This window comes from Drosophila santomea, unplaced genomic scaffold, assembly GCF_016746245.2.
Source record: "Drosophila santomea strain STO CAGO 1482 unplaced genomic scaffold, Prin_Dsan_1.1 Segkk46_quiver_pilon_scaf, whole genome shotgun sequence".
Taxonomy (NCBI): Eukaryota; Metazoa; Arthropoda; class Insecta; order Diptera; family Drosophilidae; genus Drosophila; species Drosophila santomea.
This window is the reverse complement of record NW_025318978.1, coordinates 45,873-55,114: the sequence shown is the minus strand read 5'-3', so window position 1 is coordinate 55,114 and position 9,242 is coordinate 45,873. Positions and strand designations below refer to the sequence as shown.

General features: G+C 35.7%; 3 non-coding genes across 3 annotated transcripts; all 3 read left to right on the top strand.

The window, feature by feature from the left end:
* The first annotated feature begins 1,899 nt into the window (after window positions 1–1,899).
* LOC120457561 lies at window positions 1,900–3,894 on the top strand. Its single transcript, XR_005617012.1, has one exon. It is a non-coding gene; the product is annotated as a small subunit ribosomal RNA (ribosomal RNA).
* Window positions 3,895–4,715: 821 nt separating this feature from the next.
* On the top strand, window positions 4,716–4,894 carry LOC120457576. Its single transcript, XR_005617025.1, has one exon. It is a non-coding gene; the product is annotated as a 5.8S ribosomal RNA (ribosomal RNA).
* Window positions 4,895–5,281: 387 nt separating this feature from the next.
* On the top strand, window positions 5,282–9,242 carry LOC120457572. Its single transcript, XR_005617023.1, has one exon. It is a non-coding gene; the product is annotated as a large subunit ribosomal RNA (ribosomal RNA).

Below are 9,242 nucleotides of genomic sequence, written 5' to 3'. Positions count from 1 at the left end.
AATATTCCTATATTCTCTTAGAATTATAGGAATAGCCCATATACGTGAAAGGTTATAGTAGTGTAAGCAAGGCTGGTACCGACAGAGGGTTCAAAAACTACTATAGGTAGGCAGTGGTTGCCGACCTCTCGTATTGTTCGAAACTTATGTATTTATATGATTTCGACAATATTATATGGAAATTAATATTAATCATATGGAAATGAATATTTATCGTATGTATAAATGAAAAAATGATAAAATATTCCTATATTCTCTTAGAATTATAGGAATAGCCCATATACGTGAAAGGTTATAGTAGTGTAAGCAAGGCTGGTACCGACAGAGGGTTCAAAAACTACTATAGGTAGGCAGTGGTTGCCGACCTCTCGTATTGTTCGAAACTTATGTATTTATATGATTTCGACAATATTATATGGAAATTAAATATTAATCATATGGAAATGAATATTTATCGTATGTATAAATGAAAAAATGATAAAATATTCCTATATTCTCTTAGAATTATAGGAATAGCCCATATACGTGAAAGGTTATAGTAGTGTAAGCAAGGCTGGTACCGACAGAGGGTTCAAAAACTACTATAGGTAGGCAGTGGTTGCCGACCTCTCGTATTGTTCGAAACTTATGTATTTATATGATTTCGACAATATTATATGGAAATTAAATATTAATCATATGGAAATGAATATTTATCGTATGAATAATGGAAAAATATATTTAATTATATATGAATAAAGGAAATATTAATATAATATTACTGTATTCTCTTGATATATAAGAGAATATCCTATATGTTGGATGCCAAACAGAATTGAAAATACCCGTTTTGAGGACAGCGGGTTCAAAAACTACTATAGGTAGGCAGTGGTTGCTGACCTCCCGCTTTATATATTATATTGGTTACTTACAAATAAAGTATATTATTTTCCGTAAAAATTTGTTTCTCAGGTTCTTATGAACATTTGGGAACTTGGCTACGCGGTTAATAAAAATATACGCCCTTAGATGATATCGTTGAAACAACAGTCAAGTATTCTATTATAAATAGAATAACAAATCGTTTCCATATAACATCGTTAATTTTTAATGACAGCGGGTTTCAAAACTACTATTTAGGTAGGAAGGCACTGGTTGCCGACCTATCTCATTATATTGGTTACTTACAAATATAGTATATTATTTTCCGTACAAATTTGTTTCTCAGGTTCTTATGAACATTTGGGACTTGGCTCCGCGGTTAATAAGAATATACGCCCTTAGATAATATCGTTGAAACAAAAGTCAAGTTTCTATTATACATAGAATAACAAATCGTTTCCATATATTATCGTTAATTTTTGACGGCAGGCATTATTATTTATTAATAATAATGAAGATAATAAACTAATAATTTATTACCACGCCATAAAAGGAAATATTATATCGTTACCCCGGTATAATAAATATATTGATATTATTACATTATGGAAAAATTACCAAATTTTATATATGAATATCATATGCGCTCGGTTTTATGTTATATATTACCAGAGAGTTATATGGAAAAAGATAAATTTTAAATTTATCATCAAAATGCAAATGATTTAACTCAATATTTATATTGGTTAAACAAAAATTATACATGTGTGGATACAATAATTATGTATGTTGGAAACAAAATAATATTTTAGAATGAAATATGTATAATATAAATATACAATATTATGGAAATATATATATATAATGGTATAAAACATGAATGGAATTTACGAATACGAATGCTATATAAAAATGGCCGTAATCGATTTAAAATAGATTTAATAAAAAACGGAAATTTATATAAAATGGAAATCTATAATATTTATATTACTTATTTCAATTCAAAAAATATGAATGAAATATGAAGAAAGAAACATTATTCTGGTTGATCCTGCCAGTAGTTATATGCTTGTCTCAAAGATTAAGCCATGCATGTCTAAGTACACACGAATTAAAAGTGAAACCGCAAAAGGCTCATTATATCAGTTATGGTTCCTTAGATCGTTAACAGTTACTTGGATAACTGTGGTAATTCTAGAGCTAATACATGCAATTAAAACATGAACCTTATGGGACATGTGCTTTTATTAGGCTAAAACCAAGCGATCGCAAGATCGTTTTATTGGTTGAACTCTAGATAACATGCAGATCGTATGGTCTTGTACCGACGACAGATCTTTCAAATGTCTGCCCTATCAACTTTTGATGGTAGTATCTAGGACTACCATGGTTGCAACGGGTAACGGGGAATCAGGGTTCGATTCCGGAGAGGGAGCCTGAGAAACGGCTACCACATCTAAGGAAGGCAGCAGGCGCGTAAATTACCCACTCCCAGCTCGGGGAGGTAGTGACGAAAAATAACAATACAGGACTCATATCCGAGGCCCTGTAATTGGAATGAGTACACTTTAAATCCTTTAACAAGGACCAATTGGAGGGCAAGTCTGGTGCCAGCAGCCGCGGTAATTCCAGCTCCAATAGCGTATATTAAAGTTGTTGCGGTTAAAACGTTCGTAGTTGAACTTGTGCTTCATACGGGTAGTACAACTTACAATTGTGGTTAGTACTATACCTTTATGTATGTAAGCGTATTACCGGTGGAGTTCTTATATGTGATTAAATACTTGTATTTTTTCATATGTTCCTCCTATTTAAAAACCTGCATTAGTGCTCTTAAACGAGTGTTATTGTGGGCCGGTACTATTACTTTGAACAAATTAGAGTGCTTAAAGCAGGCTTCAAATGCCTGAATATTCTGTGCATGGGATAATGAAATAAGACCTCTGTTCTGCTTTCATTGGTTTTCAGATCAAGAGGTAATGATTAATAGAAGCAGTTTGGGGGCATTAGTATTACGACGCGAGAGGTGAAATTCTTGGACCGTCGTAAGACTAACTTAAGCGAAAGCATTTGCCAAAGATGTTTTCATTAATCAAGAACGAAAGTTAGAGGTTCGAAGGCGATCAGATACCGCCCTAGTTCTAACCATAAACGATGCCAGCTAGCAATTGGGTGTAGCTACTTTTATGGCTCTCTCAGTCGCTTCCCGGGAAACCAAAGCTTTTGGGCTCCGGGGGAAGTATGGTTGCAAAGCTGAAACTTAAAGGAATTGACGGAAGGGCACCACCAGGAGTGGAGCCTGCGGCTTAATTTGACTCAACACGGGAAAACTTACCAGGTCCGAACATAAGTGTGTAAGACAGATTGATAGCTCTTTCTCGAATCTATGGGTGGTGGTGCATGGCCGTTCTTAGTTCGTGGAGTGATTTGTCTGGTTAATTCCGATAACGAACGAGACTCAAATATATTAAATAGATATCTTCAGGATTATGGTGCTGAAGCTTATATAGCCTTCATTCATGGTGGCAGTAAAATGTTTATTGTGTTTGAATGTGTTTATGTAAGTGGAGCCGTACCTGTTGGTTTGTCCCATTATAAGGACACTAGCTTCTTAAATGGACAAATTGCGTCTAGCAATAATGAGATTGAGCAATAACAGGTCTGTGATGCCCTTAGATGTCCTGGGCTGCACGCGCGCTACAATGAAAGTATCAACGTGTATTTCCTAGACCGAGAGGTCCGGGTAAACCGCTGAACCACTTTCATGCTTGGGATTGTGAACTGAAACTGTTCACATGAACTTGGAATTCCCAGTAAGTGTGAGTCATTAACTCGCATTGATTACGTCCCTGCCCTTTGTACACACCGCCCGTCGCTACTACCGATTGAATTATTTAGTGAGGTCTCCGGACGTGATCACTGTGACGCCTTGCGTGTTACGGTTGTTTCGCAAAAGTTGACCGAACTTGATTATTTAGAGGAAGTAAAAGTCGTAACAAGGTTTCCGTAGGTGAACCTGCGGAAGGATCATTATTGTATAATATCCTTACCGTTAATAAACACATTTGTTATAATACAAATAAATTGAATTTACCAAAATACCAAATTACAAAAGCATATGATATATGAATGATGAGATTACTTTAGAAATGCACATGATTTATGATTATTTGCAAATGCGTTTATATATGAATATTATCTAACACAATAATATTCAATTGATTGATTTCTCAATGGAATCAAACAAAATATTGATATATTTATATAATAAATAAATGTGGCTGGCAACCACAAAGGTAATGTGATTGGGGACCACATTACCACATATGTATGTTAAAAGTGACTGGTGACCACATTTTAACATTTCTATTAAAACTTAATGTTGTGTGATGGGTATCGTTGGCTCACAACATTAAATTAAATAAACGGCATTCAAATAAAAATAAACAATGTATTTCCTAATAATTCGAACATTCGAAATCAAATAAAAATGGTAACAAAAAATTTGTGTGTATATGGACCATAATATACACGCGTTGCGAATATGTATTGTTCATCTAAGTTATGAGCATACGTTGGCTAATGCAACAACCTAAAATATACAATGTTGTACCTGGCATCCATCAGGTTAATGTTTTATATAAATTGCAGTATGTATCGCCCATATTGGTTAAATACAAATAAAATATAATTACATGATACATAATGCTTATATGAAACTAAGACATTTCGCAGCATTTATTTTAGGTATAAAAATACATTTATTGAAGGAATTGATATATGCCAGTAAAATGGTGTATTTTTAATTTCTTTCAATAAAAAAACTATTGACAATATATAGAAATAAATTATAAAACTCTAAGCGGTGGATCACTCGGCTCATGGGTCGATGAAGAACGCAGCAAACTGTGCGTCATCGTGTGAACTGCAGGACACATGAACATCGACATTTTGAACGCATATCGCAGTCCATGCTGTTATGTACTTTAATTAATTTTATAGTGCTGCTTGGACTACATATGGTTGAGGGTTGTAAGACTATGCTAATTAAGTTGTTTATAAATTTTTATAAGCATATGGTATATTATTGGATAAAATAATAATTTTATTCATAATATTAAAAACTATATATGAAAAACATTATCCTCACATTTGGATGTGAAAAACGAAGAGAAATATTTTCTTTTTCAATCAAATAATACTGAGAAATGTCTAGCATAAAAAATTGAATTATTTTTCATCTAGGATTGTCTCTTATTAATGATTCGAAAATAGAAAAAAACTTGGTTATATTATTATTCTTCGTTGGTTCGTTAATGGATAATACTATGCTACAAGAAATAATGGATATATTACAACGAATTTATTAAAATGTTTTATCATTATATATTAAGAATTAATGGCAATAAAAAGTTATATACAACCTCAACTCATATGGGACTACCCCCTGAATTTAAGCATATTAATTAGGGGAGGAAAAGAAACTAACAAGGATTTTCTTAGTAGCGGCGAGCGAAAAGAAAACAGTTCAGCACTAAGTCACTTTGTCTATATGGCAAATGTGAGATGCAGTGTATGGAGCGTCAATATTCTAGTATGAGAAATTAACGATTTAAGTCCTTCTTAAATGAGGCCATTTACCCATAGAGGGTGCCAGGCCCGTATAACGTTAATGATTACTAGATGATGTTTCCAAAGAGTCGTGTTGCTTGATAGTGCAGCACTAAGTGGGTGGTAAACTCCATCTAAAACTAAATATAACCATGAGACCGATAGTAAACAAGTACCGTGAGGGAAAGTTGAAAAGAACTCTGAATAGAGAGTTAAACAGTACGTGAAACTGCTTAGAGGTTAAGCCCGATGAACCTGAATATCCGTTATGGAAAATTCATCATTAAAATTGTAATATTTAAATAATATTATAAGGATAGTGTGCATTTTTTCCATATAAGGACATTGTAATCTATTAGCATATCCCAAATTTATCATAAAATATAACTTATAGTTTATTCAAATTAAAGTGCTTGCATTTTAAAACAGAATAAATGTTATTAATTTGATAAAGTGCTGATAGATTTATATGATTACAGTGCGTTAATTTTTCGGAATTATATAATGGCATAATTATCATTGATTTTTATGTTTATTATATGCACTTGTATGATTAACAATGCGAAAGATTCAGGATACCTTCGGGACCCGTCTTGAAACACGGACCAAGGAGTCTAACATATGTGCAAGTTATTGGGATATAAACCTAATAGCGTAATTAACTTGACCACTAATGGGATTAGTTTTTAACTATTTATAGCTAATTAACACAATCCCGGGGCGTTCTATATAGTTATGTATAATGTATATTTATATTATTTATGCCTCTAACTGGAACGTACCTTGAGCATATATGCTGTGACCCGAAAGATGGTGAACTATACTTGATCAGGTTGAAGTCAGGGGAAACCCTGATGGAAGACCGAAACAGTTCTGACGTGCAAATCGATTGTCAGAATTGAGTATAGGGGCGAAAGACCAATCGAACCATCTAGTAGCTGGTTCCTTCCGAAGTTTCCCTCAGGATAGCTGGTGCATTTTAATATTATATAAAATAATCTTATCTGGTAAAGCGAATGATTAGAGGCCTTAGGGTCGAAACGATCTTAACCTATTCTCAAACTTTAAATGGGTAAGAACCTTAACTTTCTTGATATGAAGTTCAAGGTTATGATATAATGTGCCCAGTGGGCCACTTTTGGTAAGCAGAACTGGCGCTGTGGGATGAACCAAACGTAATGTTACGGTGCCCAAATTAACAACTCATGCAGATACCATGAAAGGCGTTGGTTGCTTAAAACAGCAGGACGGTGATCATGGAAGTCGAAATCCGCTAAGGAGTGTGTAACAACTCACCTGCCGAAGCAACTAGCCCTTAAAATGGATGGCGCTTAAGTTGTATACCTATACATTACCGCTAAAGTAGATGATTTATATTACTTGTGATATAAATTTTGAAACTTTAGTGAGTAGGAAGGTACAATGGTATGCGTAGAAGTGTTTGGCGTAAGCCTGCATGGAGCTGCCATTGGTACAGATCTTGGTGGTAGTAGCAAATAATCGAATGAGACCTTGGAGGACTGAAGTGGAGAAGGGTTTCGTGTGAACAGTGGTTGATCACGAGTTAGTCGGTCCTAAGTTCAAGGCGAAAGCCGAAAATTTTCAAGTAAAACAAAAATGCCAAACTACATAAAAAAGCGAATAATTATAATACACTTGAATAATTTTGAACGAAAGGGAATACGGTTCCAATTCCGTAACCTGTTGAGTATCCGTTTGTTATTAAATATGGGCCTCGTGCTCATCCTGGCAACAGGAACGACCATAAAGAAGCCGTCGAGAGATATCGGAAGAGTTTTCTTTCTGTTTTATAGCCGTACTACCATGGAAGTCTTTCGCAGAGAGATATGGTAGATGGGCTAGAAGAGCATGACATATACTGTTGTGTCGATATTTTCTCCTCGGACCTTGAAAATTTATGGTGGGACACGCAAACTTCTCAACAGGCCGTACCAATATCCGCAGCTGGTCTCCAAGGTGAAGAGTCTCTAGTCGATAGAATAATGTAGGTAAGGGAAGTCGGCAAATTAGATCCGTAACTTCGGGATAAGGATTGGCTCTGAAGATTGAGATAGTCGGGCTTGATTGGGAAACAATAACATGGTTTATGTGCTCGTTCTGGGTAAATAGAGTTTCTAGCATTTATGTTAGTTTCTTGTTCCCCGGATAGTTTAGTTACGTAGCCAATTGTGGAACTTTCTTGCTAAAATTTTTAAGAATACTATTTGGGTTAAACCAATTAGTTCTTATTAATTATAACGATTATCAATTAACAATCAATTCAGAACTGGCACGGACTTGGGGAATCCGACTGTCTAATTAAAACAAAGCATTGTGATGGCCCTAGCGGGTGTTGACACAATGTGATTTCTGCCCAGTGCTCTGAATGTCAAAGTGAAGAAATTCAAGTAAGCGCGGGTCAACGGCGGGAGTAACTATGACTCTCTTAAGGTAGCCAAATGCCTCGTCATCTAATTAGTGACGCGCATGAATGGATTAACGAGATTCCTACTGTCCCTATCTACTATCTAGCGAAACCACAGCCAAGGGAACGGGCTTGGAATAATTAGCGGGGAAAGAAGACCCTTTTGAGCTTGACTCTAATCTGGCAGTGTAAGGAGACATAAGAGGTGTAGAATAAGTGGGAGATATTAGACCTCGGTTTGGTATCGTCAATGAAATACCACTACTCTTATTGTTTCCTTACTTACTTGATTAAATGGAACGTGTATCATTTCCTAGCCATTATACGGATATATTTATTATATCTTATGGTATTGGGTTTTGATGCAAGCTTCTTGATCAAAGTATCACGAGTTTGTTATATAATCGCAAACAAATTCTTTAATAAAACGATGCATTTATGTATTTTTGATTTGAAAATTTGGTATAACTCCAATTACTCAGGTATGATCCAATTCAAGGACATTGCCAGGTAGGGAGTTTGACTGGGGCGGTACATCTCTCAAATAATAACGGAGGTGTCCCAAGGCCAGCTCAGTGCGGACAGAAACCACACATAGAGCAAAAGGGCAAATGCTGACTTGATCTCGGTGTTCAGTACACACAGGGACAGCAAAAGCTCGGCCTATCGATCCTTTTGGTTTAAAGAGTTTTTAACAAGAGGTGTCAGAAAAGTTACCATAGGGATAACTGGCTTGTGGCGGCCAAGCGTTCATAGCGACGTCGCTTTTTGATCCTTCGATGTCGGCTCTTCCTATCATTGTGAAGCAAAATTCACCAAGCGTTGGATTGTTCACCCATGCAAGGGAACGTGAGCTGGGTTTAGACCGTCGTGAGACAGGTTAGTTTTACCCTACTAATGACAAAACGTTGTTGCGACAGCATTCCTGCGTAGTACGAGAGGAACCGCAGGTACGGACCAATGGCACAATACTTGTTCGAGCGAACAGTGGTATGACGCTACGTCCGTTGGATTATGCCTGAACGCCTCTAAGGTCGTATCCGTGCTGGACTGCAATGATAAATAAGGGGCAATTTGCATTGTATGGCTTCTAAACCATTTAAAGTTTATAATTTACTTTATAAACGACAATGGATGTGATGCCAATGTAATTTGTAACATAGTAAATTGGGAGGATCTTCGATCACCTGATGCCGCGCTAGTTACATATAAAAGCATTATTTAATACAATGACAAAGCCTAGAATCAATTGTAAACGACTTTTGTAACAGGCAAGGTGTTGTAAGTGGTTGAGCAGCTGCCATACTGCGATCCACTGAAGCTTATCCTTTGCTTGATGATTCGA